This window comes from Rhinoderma darwinii, chromosome 9 (genome assembly GCF_050947455.1).
Source record: "Rhinoderma darwinii isolate aRhiDar2 chromosome 9, aRhiDar2.hap1, whole genome shotgun sequence".
Lineage (NCBI taxonomy): Eukaryota > Metazoa > Chordata > Amphibia > Anura > Rhinodermatidae > Rhinoderma > Rhinoderma darwinii.
The window spans coordinates 38,836,656-38,846,970 of record NC_134695.1 but is presented as its reverse complement, the minus strand read 5'-3'; the positions used below and the strand labels follow the sequence as shown (position 1 = coordinate 38,846,970).

Here is a 10,315-nt window from a genome sequence, read left to right as displayed (position 1 = left end):
GTTGTCTTGGTGACGCGTCCCTCTTTCGGCATCCGGCCCGACCTCCCTGGATGACGCTCCAGTCCATGTGACCGCTGCAGCCTGTGCTTGGCCTGTGATTGGCTGCAGCCGTCACTTACACTGAAACGTCATCCTGGGAGGCCGGACTGGAGACAGACGCAGGGAGTTCTCGGTAAGTATGAACTTATATTTTTTTTTACAGATACATGTATATTGAGATCGGTAGTCACTGTCCCGGGTGCAGAAACAGTTACTGCTGATCGCGTAACTCTTTCAGCACCCTGGACAGTGACTATTTACAGACGTCTCCTAGCAACGCTCCCGTCATTACGGGAGCCCCATTGACTTCCTCAGTCTGGCTGTAGACCTAGAAATACATAGGTCCAGCCAGAATGAAGAAATGTCATGGTAGTAAAAACAATACGCTCCGCAGCACACATAAGATCTGCGGACTTCATTGCGGAATTTTGACTCTCCATTGAAGTCAATGGAGAAATTCCGCCATGAGTCCGCAACCAGTCCGCCACTGCTCCGCAACAGACAGAGCATGCTGCGGACACCAAATTCCGCTCCGCAGCCTATGCTCCGCAGCGGAATTGTACGCATCGTGTAAACGAACACTGCTAAATTAAAGTGAAAGTCAATGGAGAAACGGCTCCGCTGCGGATTAACGCTGCGGAGTGTCCGCAGCGGAATTTAAGTGAAATTCCGCTATGTGTGAACCCGCCCTTAGTATATCAAAGCTTTATTGCTCAAGTATAACAAAGCAGCATATATGCGATCAGCAGATCACATAGTGAAGTCCCCTGGCGGGAATAAAAAAAAAAAAAAAAAGCTGTTAGTGAAAATAAAAAAATTTACATGTAAAAAAATTATTGTTTTGACACTTTTAATAAATAAAAATGTTAATACATACACATATGTTATCCCCGCGATCGTAACGACTTGAATAAAATATACACATTAATTAAACCGCCGGATGAACTGCGTCAAAAAATCCACAAAAAAAAAAAAACGGGCAAAAATTCCTCTTTACTCCCTTTCCCCCCCCATAAAAAAAAATAAATATAAAACTTAATCTATAAGTCCTATGTACCCCAAGATAGTACTAATGAAAACTACACCTTGGCCCGCAGAAAAAAAAAAAAAGCCCACATACGGCCTCGACAGAAAAACAAAAAAAATAAAAAATAAGTTACGGCTCTTGGAATGTGGCGATGCAAAAACAAGTAATTTTTTCTCTTAAAGGGTTTTTATTGTGCAAACGTAGGAAAACATAAAACCTTTACATATTTGGGATCCCCTTAATCGTGCCGACCCATAGAATAAAGTTAGTTATTAACGCTGCATAGTAAACTGTATAAATTTATAACGTGAAAATCAATGCTGGAATAGCTGCTTATTTTTCATTCTCTCCTAAAATAACGTTAATAAAAGTTAATCGATATATTATAAACATCTAAAAATGGTACAATTACAAAATACAACTCGTCCCGCAAAAAACAAGCCCTTATACAGCTATGTTGACGGAATAAAAAAAAAAGTTACGATTCATGGAATACAACCGTGAAAAAAAACAAAAATAACCCTTGGTCATTAACGCGCAAAATGGCCTGGTCATTAAGGGGTTAACTCAACTTGGAGGCCAGCCACCTTCAGGAGGAAAACAAAGGACGTCAATGTAATGAAACACCACCAACCTCAGTTAGTGAATCAGCCCCATCTCAGACCGATTCAGATGTCCCAGAAACTGAGGAATTTCCTTCTATAACTGCAGATGCAAACAGATTCTGAAGATGAATCAGAGACTATCCCTACTGATAAAACAGTAACTTATAAACATATGGACCCCTGCAGGATCCAAGCCCATCTCCTAGGCACCCAGATGTCTCAATGATGGATCCAGAAACTATGCCTGTTGACCCGAGTTTAGGAAAGCCTATGAAAAAAAAATATGAAAAAGATAAAAAGGAAAAAACCAAGAGAGCAGAAGGGAAAACAAAATCTTCTCCAGCTAGAAAAAGTGATGGCAAATCAAAAATGTCAGCTGCTTCACCAAAACCTGGACCAATCAAAGAAACTTTCGAGAAAAGTTCCAAGAGTGTAGCACCAAAAAAAGAAAGATTCGGTAGAAAAGGGTCCAAAAAGCAGATCAATTACAGATTCCAAAGCAGCAAAGGTGGAAGAGAAAGATAAAGAAACCAAGAATTCAACGAATACAAGTGCAACAAAATCAACTAAAACTGGATCCACAGGTCAGTCAAGTACATTATTTTAAATTGGCACATTGGGCATCATTTATCAAACAGTAAAACTGACCTAGTTATTGTGCTTCTGAACACTCCTCTTTGGCAGGTTAAGCACTTACTGCTTTTTAAAGACCTGAATAGATCACTCAAAGGCTTGTTTAAGAAATGAATGCAAATAAAAAAAGGAACCACCTAACCATACTACGAGGGACATGATTAGAATTTATAGAATCCCTTAGCAAACAGCAGCATTACTATGAGCAGCAGCTGGATGCTGATTAAGCAAGTTGTGTACCAGATTTTAAGCCTTTAAATATTAACCAAGATATTTAAATTCACTGACTGCAATAAAGAGATCTCCAAAATATGCAATTTTTTGTATGAAATTCCCCTCAGAAAATCTGCAACATAGTGCAGTACAATGAAAGGGAATGGAGTTTTACAAAACCCATTCACACAAACAAATCCGCTTGGATTTTAGGCCATGCTGGAGATATTTTTTTTATACTTCATTTATATAAAATTATAGGACCTTTTAGGGAAAATTCACTTGAATTCCACGCTGGTTTTCCCCCCCTTAACATAGTCTTTATGATTTGTCAGATGAATAAATGTATAAACTTTTGTTTCCAGGAGGAGGATCTACCAAGACAACAAAGTCAGCCGCCGTGCCCCCAGGACCTCCAGTCTACCTGGACCTGGTGTATATACCGAACCACAGCAGCAACAAAAATGTTGTAGAGTTTTTCAAACGAGTGCGATCCTCATATTATGTAGTGAGTGGAAATGCAGCAGCTGGAGAACCGAGCCGGGTCGTCCTGGATGCTCTTCTGGAGGGGAAAGCTCAGTGGGGAGGCAATATGCAGGTAGAATATGTTTTTATAGTCGCTGGCTATGTTCTACATCACATTGTTAACTTGCTTCACATTTAATACAATAAAACTATACTGCTAATGTAACTATCCAATATAGAAAATAGGGATTGCCAGAAACAAAGATCAGAATATTACGTTTGTTTGTGGATTCTGCTGTAGATCTACAGATTTAGTATTTTTTTGCATTTGTAAAGACATCTTTTATGTTGCCTTTAATAGGAACCAGTACTTACTGATAATTATTGTTTTGATATTCGGCACCATAAATCGGGTCCTGTGCAGGTCTGTAAGAACAGCATTTATGGTTTATTAAATTCCTCAGTTTATAACAAAGGTTATTTTGTAATCTGTCATCTATCACAAATACAAACTCTCCTCCCTTTGTTACCTATTAAGTATATAATAAGCAATGTTGTAACAAAGTCAATTATAAGTGCATACATTTAGATGAGTATGTTTTTCCCTATTAGAATACACTGGTGATGTTAATGATTGTAAGCAATCCAACTTCCCTTTCCATGATAGAAATGTTCATGGACTTCTACATGTAGTTTAGTGTAAGAGCGTTTCCCCCAGCTTCATTGGTATTAAGAGAAAATAGCTTTGTTAGATGCAACTGATTGGCTGGATGTCATTCACCTGCTGATTCATGCATGAAATTATGCTGGAACTTACTGCTGAGAGAGGGGAAGGGAAAACTGGTTCCTCCACAGTCTAAACAAAAATGTTGTTTACATAGCTACTGCAGAGAACAAAAACACATTCAAATACAGACAGAAATAAAAAAGTAAAACCTGCCAACTTTGTATGGGCTTAGAATAGAACAAATGATATATATATTTGGTTGGAGTCAGTCATGTATTTAAAAGAGATAAGGCCTCATAGCAAAGATCAGTATGGGCCCCCATTATGGCGCTTGGTTTTGCCACCCAGAACAAAAGCACCTGGTATATTTTTCTTCTACTACACCCTTTCCATGACCCTTTGGGCAAAATTCGCCACCCCCTTTGCTAAAAATGCTCTAGAAAGGGGAATCCGGCACAGAGTTTCTGCCCAATTGCATGGGATGGAACAAAGGAGAACTGGGCTCCTCACTTCTAGGGCCCCAAAACAGCCGCATGGGTTCCACCTATTCTGAATTTACTCTTAGGGTGGTAAAGGGGAGGACAGTTTATGTTTTTTAACCCCTTTAAGTGAGAGAACTCTCCGTTTCTGTACAACCAATTTGAATGTTAGATTATGACTTCTGTAATTAATAATGTTCACATTTCTTGAAATTGCAGGTCACACTAATTCCAACCCATGATTCAGAAGTGATGTGGGAATGGTACCAGGAGACACATGAAAAACAGCAGGACCTCAATATTATGGTATTAGCAAGTAGCAGCACAGTGGTTATGCAAGACGAATCCTTCCCAGCATGCAAAATTGAACTGTGAGGAAATCACTGCCCACTTCTTCACCCTAAGGCCTCGTGCACACTTCCGACAGTTTTCACGGCTGTTTTTGACGGATCCGTGTGCCCGTTTTAGCGGCCGTGTGCACTCCGTGTTTCCGTTTCAGAGCATGGTACTGTCCAGGGTGCTGAGTTAATGGGCTGCACTGATCGGCAGTAACTCTTTCAGCACCCTGGACAGTACCAAGCTCGGCGCTTGAAAAATACAATTTTAATGTAATTAAAATAAAATAAAAAATAAGTTCATACTTACTTTCCTCCTGTCTGGCCTCCAGCGATGACGTTTCATCCATGTCGCCGCTGCAGCCAATCACAGGCTGCCACGTCAGAAAGGAAGGTCGGACTGGAGGAAGAAGTGGGACTCGAACACCAAGACAACGACCGGGTACGTATGAACTGCTTTTTATTTTATTTTTAAATCAGCAGCCTCTTTTCTCTATCAGTGATTGATAGAGACAAGTGGCTGCCGATTAGTGTAATATTTCTGTAATGTATTTCTGCCCGCCCGGCCGTTGCTAGGCAATGGCTCAGTCACGGATGCCTTCAGGTTTTTTTTGACAGCCCCATTGAGGGTATGTTCACACGGCCTATTTACGGACGTAATTCTGGCGTTTTTGCCCCGAATTACGTCTGAAAATAGCGCCTCAATAGCGCTGACAAACACCTGCCCATTGAAAGCAATGGGCAGACGTTTGTCTGTTCACACGAGGCGTAAATTTACGCGCCGCTGTCAAATGACGGCGCGTAAATAGACGCCCGCGTCAAAGAAGTGACCTGTCACTTCTTTGGCCGTAATTGGAGCCGTTATTCATTGACTCCAATGAATAGCAGCGCTAATTACGGCCGTAGTGGACGCGGCGTTCAAGCGCCTGCACATGCCGGTACGGCTGAAATTACGGGGATGTTTTCAGGCTGAAACATCCCCGTAATTTCAGCCGTAACGGACGCCCTCGTGTGAACATACCCTGACTTGCATGGGCCGCTCGGTCACGGAATCTCGGACCAAAGTAGGACATGCTCTACTTTGGATCGGAACGGGGCAACGGGACAGTCAAAAAAACTGAAGTGTGCATGGTCCCATTCAAATGAATGGGTCAGGGTGCTAGCCGTCAGAAAAACGGATAGCACCCTGAAGGAAATAAAAACTGAAGTGGGCATGGGGCCTAACACAGCGATTACTAGAAATGTCTCCTACAGATTATAACTAAGTTCAGAACTATATATTGCCCACTGCTATTCTGTGTCATAGCAACACAGATGTCAGTAATATATTATCTCCATGGCAAACTATAAAGTTCACGTCACTGCAAGCTCTGCTGTCCAGGTTTAATAAACCGGTTTGTAGGACATGCTCTTGTATACATTCATTCACATTAGTCCAGGATGGGAACTCTTCATGACTAGGACAATAAGAGAGACCAGGAGAAGGACCTGTGTGATGGTTCATGATTGTGGCATCTCTCCGTCAGTAGTAACAGGCTAATTTCTACATTACTTTTTATAATACAATACCGTCATTTGCAAGTACACAACTTGGGATCTGCAAAATGGAGCCCGGACAGTTAGTCTTTCAGTGTTTGGTGTCCTAGTCACAGTAACAGGGTCTGAGTTTTGTTCCCTCCTTCCTTAAAAAAAAATTCACCAATTTCCAGCATAGGTTTTGATTTATTTTTTTTTAAAAGTACAGCGCAACCACTTTTAAGATAGAAGTGTTATATGTTTAAGTAGTATACCTGCTATAGTCATGCCATGATAAAAAAAATAACTGTACAGGGTGGAAAAAATAAGCTGTGTCTAAGGCATACTCCCGTTAAATTCATCTTACCAAATCTCAACATTTCGCACATTGGTATTTTGCTTCTATGTACCGACGAATTCACAAAGCACTCGGGAATACTTTTGGTAGATGATTTGCCTTAGGAAGTGACTTCAATGTATAAAGATACTTAATGCTCTTATTTTTTTTTACTTCAGTCAGCAAGTGTATAAATGTATGCGAGTTCGTAAATTCAGAAGGGTTTGCATGCTTGTAGGGTGGCATGAGCTGACGGAACACGCCAGGATGAGCATTATTCTACTGCAACTGCATTAATCCACAATGAGTGTCTGATGATTGCTTTGCCAGGCGAGTTAAAAAGTTCTTTTTAAAAAAAATAAAATAAATTATGTTGTCTTGACCTCTGTTACGTTTGTGGTTTTTAGAATTCCTAAAAGATGTACAGACCCTTTATTGTATGTATAAAAAACAAACTTCATATTAGTTTTTGATTTTACAAGCAAAGTTGTTTTTTTACTTGCTTTAGCTGTGTGATGATTAATGTTCCTTTGAGGAGTAAGGAAGAAAAAAAAATAAAAAAAATGTAAGAGTAGTTACTGATAATTTCATCCTATCACTTAAAACTTTTATTCCCAGTAGTGAATATCAGTTGATGGCAAAGTAATTGCATATAATTCTTTCAAATATCATTGGGATTGAATTAGTTTAATCTTCAGAATTAAAGGGGTTGTCCAAGATTAGAAAAAAAAAATTATTTCCAGAAATAATGCTACGCATGTCCATAACATGTGTCGGGGATTGCTGTTCATTCCCATTCACTTGTATGGTGTGGAGCTACAGTACCAGAAACAACACATGGACGACAGGCGCTGTTTCTGGAAAAAGAAGAACCATTTTTTAAATTATTTTTTAAACCTGTACAATTCCTTTTATTGTATTGTCATTTTATCACAGTGGAGGCAGACATTTTTTCAGTTGAGGAGAATACGAGAATATGCCTCATGCTTTGGTTGTGTCATTACTACCTAGAAACTTGTAAAGCAGTGATCACCAGTGGCGTAGCTATGGGGTCGCAGCCGCGACTGGGCCCCTTGCCACACGGCACTAACTGTACAATTGATTTTTTTAATACTTTACTGGCCGGGCTGAGGGCCCCTCATGTGACGTCACGATCACATGGTACACTCAGCCAGACACCGGGGTTCCTGTTCCAACTGTATCTGCTTCGTCAGGATTCAGATACAGTTGAATTCAGGCCTGGAGCAAGGAGCTGTCGGCTCCTTGCTCCATCATTCACTGTGCCGTGAGCGGCTCAGAGTAGGCAGGCGTGATGTAGTGCCGTCATCGCGCCTGCCTGCACCGAGTCACTCACAGCACAGAGCGGAGCAGAAAGATCTCCTCCACCCGTCAGGGGAATGGGGATATGTAAGTATTTTTCTATTCGGCACATATGGGGCATAATATTGGGTATGGGAGGGGGGCAGTCTTATATGGTGGCAGCTATGGGGGGTGCATTATACTGTGTGGGGCAGCTATGTGGGAGTGCATTATACTGTGTGGGGTATTATACTGTGGGGCTTCCATGGGTTGCATTATAATGTATGGGTTCTGCTATGCAGGCATTATACTGTGTAGGGCAGCTTTCGGGGCATTATACTGTGTGGGGCAGCTATTGGGGCATTATACTGTATGGGGCAGCTATGGGGAGCATTATACTGTATGGGGCAGCTATGGGGAGCATTATACAGTGGGGGGCTGTTGGGCAAGGTGGCTGGGCATAGGCGCTGCAGGGTTCGTGGTGTTTGGGGGGCCCAAGCGGAATTCTTGCACCAGGGCCCATGAGCCTTTAGCTACACCTCTGCTTGTTGGCCTAACATGGCAAGTGGTGGTAGTGTTGTGTGAATTGGTTTTGGGGTGCACATAACTCGGACTCTTACACACCCCTATCGTAACAGACTAAGTGGAAAAGTGAAGTACGCCTTTACAGTAGCACCCAAGTTACGTGTGCAGCGAGTGATTTTTGGTGGATTTACACGTCACGGACACCAAATGTTGAGCTATAAAGACACATTGCAATAAAGGGAAGCAGCAGCGTGTAAAGCCATAAAACGAATGTTATAAATATGAAGTATATAAACAGTTACATAACAGATCAGTCATGGTTTCTTATTAAAATCATGGAAAGGGATCATACAGCACCAGTAGAGAATAAAAGAGCATAAGAAACAGTTCTAGCCCAGTCACAGTACCTGGCCAATCTGCCACTTGAGGGCCCAATAGCCCAAAATGAGTGCTTTTTTCTTTTTTTCTTCAGACTTTGTGAAAATATCCAGACACTACCAAAATTAAATACACCCTATTCCTATCTAAAGCCGGATAGTCCGATAAGGGCAATCCCACTCAGGAACCTAGACTGAGAACCCTGGATGGTCCCTTTCAAAAGGGGATGTAAACCTATAGCACAGTGATTGTGATTTGGTTACTACCCAAACCATTTTACGATATATTAATGCCATTTACTACGTAACAAATGGTGCACGTCTTGCCAAAGTTGCCACTCCACAACGCTTAATATTGCTCAGCCGATTAAGATGAAGTGGTCAGAGTTTAAGAATTGTGAATTTATGAATCCAACTTAAAGGGAATGTGTCGCTATAAAAACTTGTTTTTTTTTTTTTAGTTAAACAGTTAGTGTATAGGTGATTAGACATGGTTCTAATTTTTTTATTTTTTTCACGAGTCAGGAAATATTATTAGATTCTAATTTATAATATTTCCCAGTGCTGGTCACTAGATGGAGCAATTCCCAAAATTGCAGCATTGCATGTGGTAAATCAACCACATTGCTTTATGCTGCAAAATGAGAAAACTCACTCGCTCTAGTGAGCTCTCAGAACCCCCCCCCCCCTCCTTTATCCTGACTAGTGCCGGGAGAAACGAGGGGATTGAACGGTCAAACCTCCTACACTGTGTGTCGCCATTTTTTGAGCTAACAGTGTAGTAGGTTTACATACAGTAGTAAACACACACAAACACGAACATACATAGAAATAACTTACCTGCTCCTGCTGCCGCCGCTCTCTCCGGTCCGTCCGCTCCGTCTGCTGCCGCTGCTCCAAGTGCACAAGTCCGGAAGCCGCGACCGGAAGTTGTAATCTTACTGTCCGGCTGCGACTTCCGGTCCACAGGAAAATGGCGCCGGACGTCGCACAGTTCAACTTGGACTGTGTGGGAGCGGCGCATGCGCCGTTCAGCATAGTGGATGGAACGGGCCTCGTTCGCATTCACTATGGGACTGTATGTGCCGTATTCCATGTCTGTATGTGTCGTTAATCGACACATACAGAAATGGAAAAAAAATGGCAGCCCCCATAGGAAAGAAAAAGTGAATAAAAAAAAAGTAAAACACAAACACACAAATAAAAAAATGTTTAATAACACACCAAAGTCAAATTGATCTAAAAAAAATTTTTTTCGTGACACTGGTCCTTTAACAAATTTAAAAATGGAAAATATTCTCTTAACTTTTTTACTGCAAGTAGTGTTTTATATATACGTATTTCCCAACTATACTCATTTATAAAATAAATAGCATAATAAAGTTATTTCAGCAAACTGACGAACCACATATATGTTAATACAAACAGGCCCTATGCTGGAAGTATGTATATGGACAGCGCCCGCTTGGCAAAAGATACAAGGTGTCAAAATGGCCGGCGACTGCAGTTAGCCTGGCCAAATTGGCGAAGTATTTAGAATTGGCAGAGAAGCATGTTATTTTTAAAACGTTAGATTCAAAGCCCTCCCCGACATGTTTCGCTGCACGAGGCAGCGTCTTCAGGGGTACTGGGGCTAATGACAGCGCGCTGCAGATTTTCAATAATAAGGCGGCCGGAAGAATACGACAGACATTGACACATCCAATCGTATCCAAGCAAACAGGACGAGCCTCCTGCTT

General features: G+C 41.4%; 1 pseudogene; it reads left to right on the top strand.

The window, feature by feature from the left end:
* The first annotated feature begins 1,777 nt into the window (after positions 1-1,777).
* On the top strand, positions 1,778-4,688 carry LOC142660161 (microtubule-associated protein 1B-like; annotated as a pseudogene).
* The last annotated feature ends 5,627 nt before the right edge of the window (positions 4,689-10,315 follow it).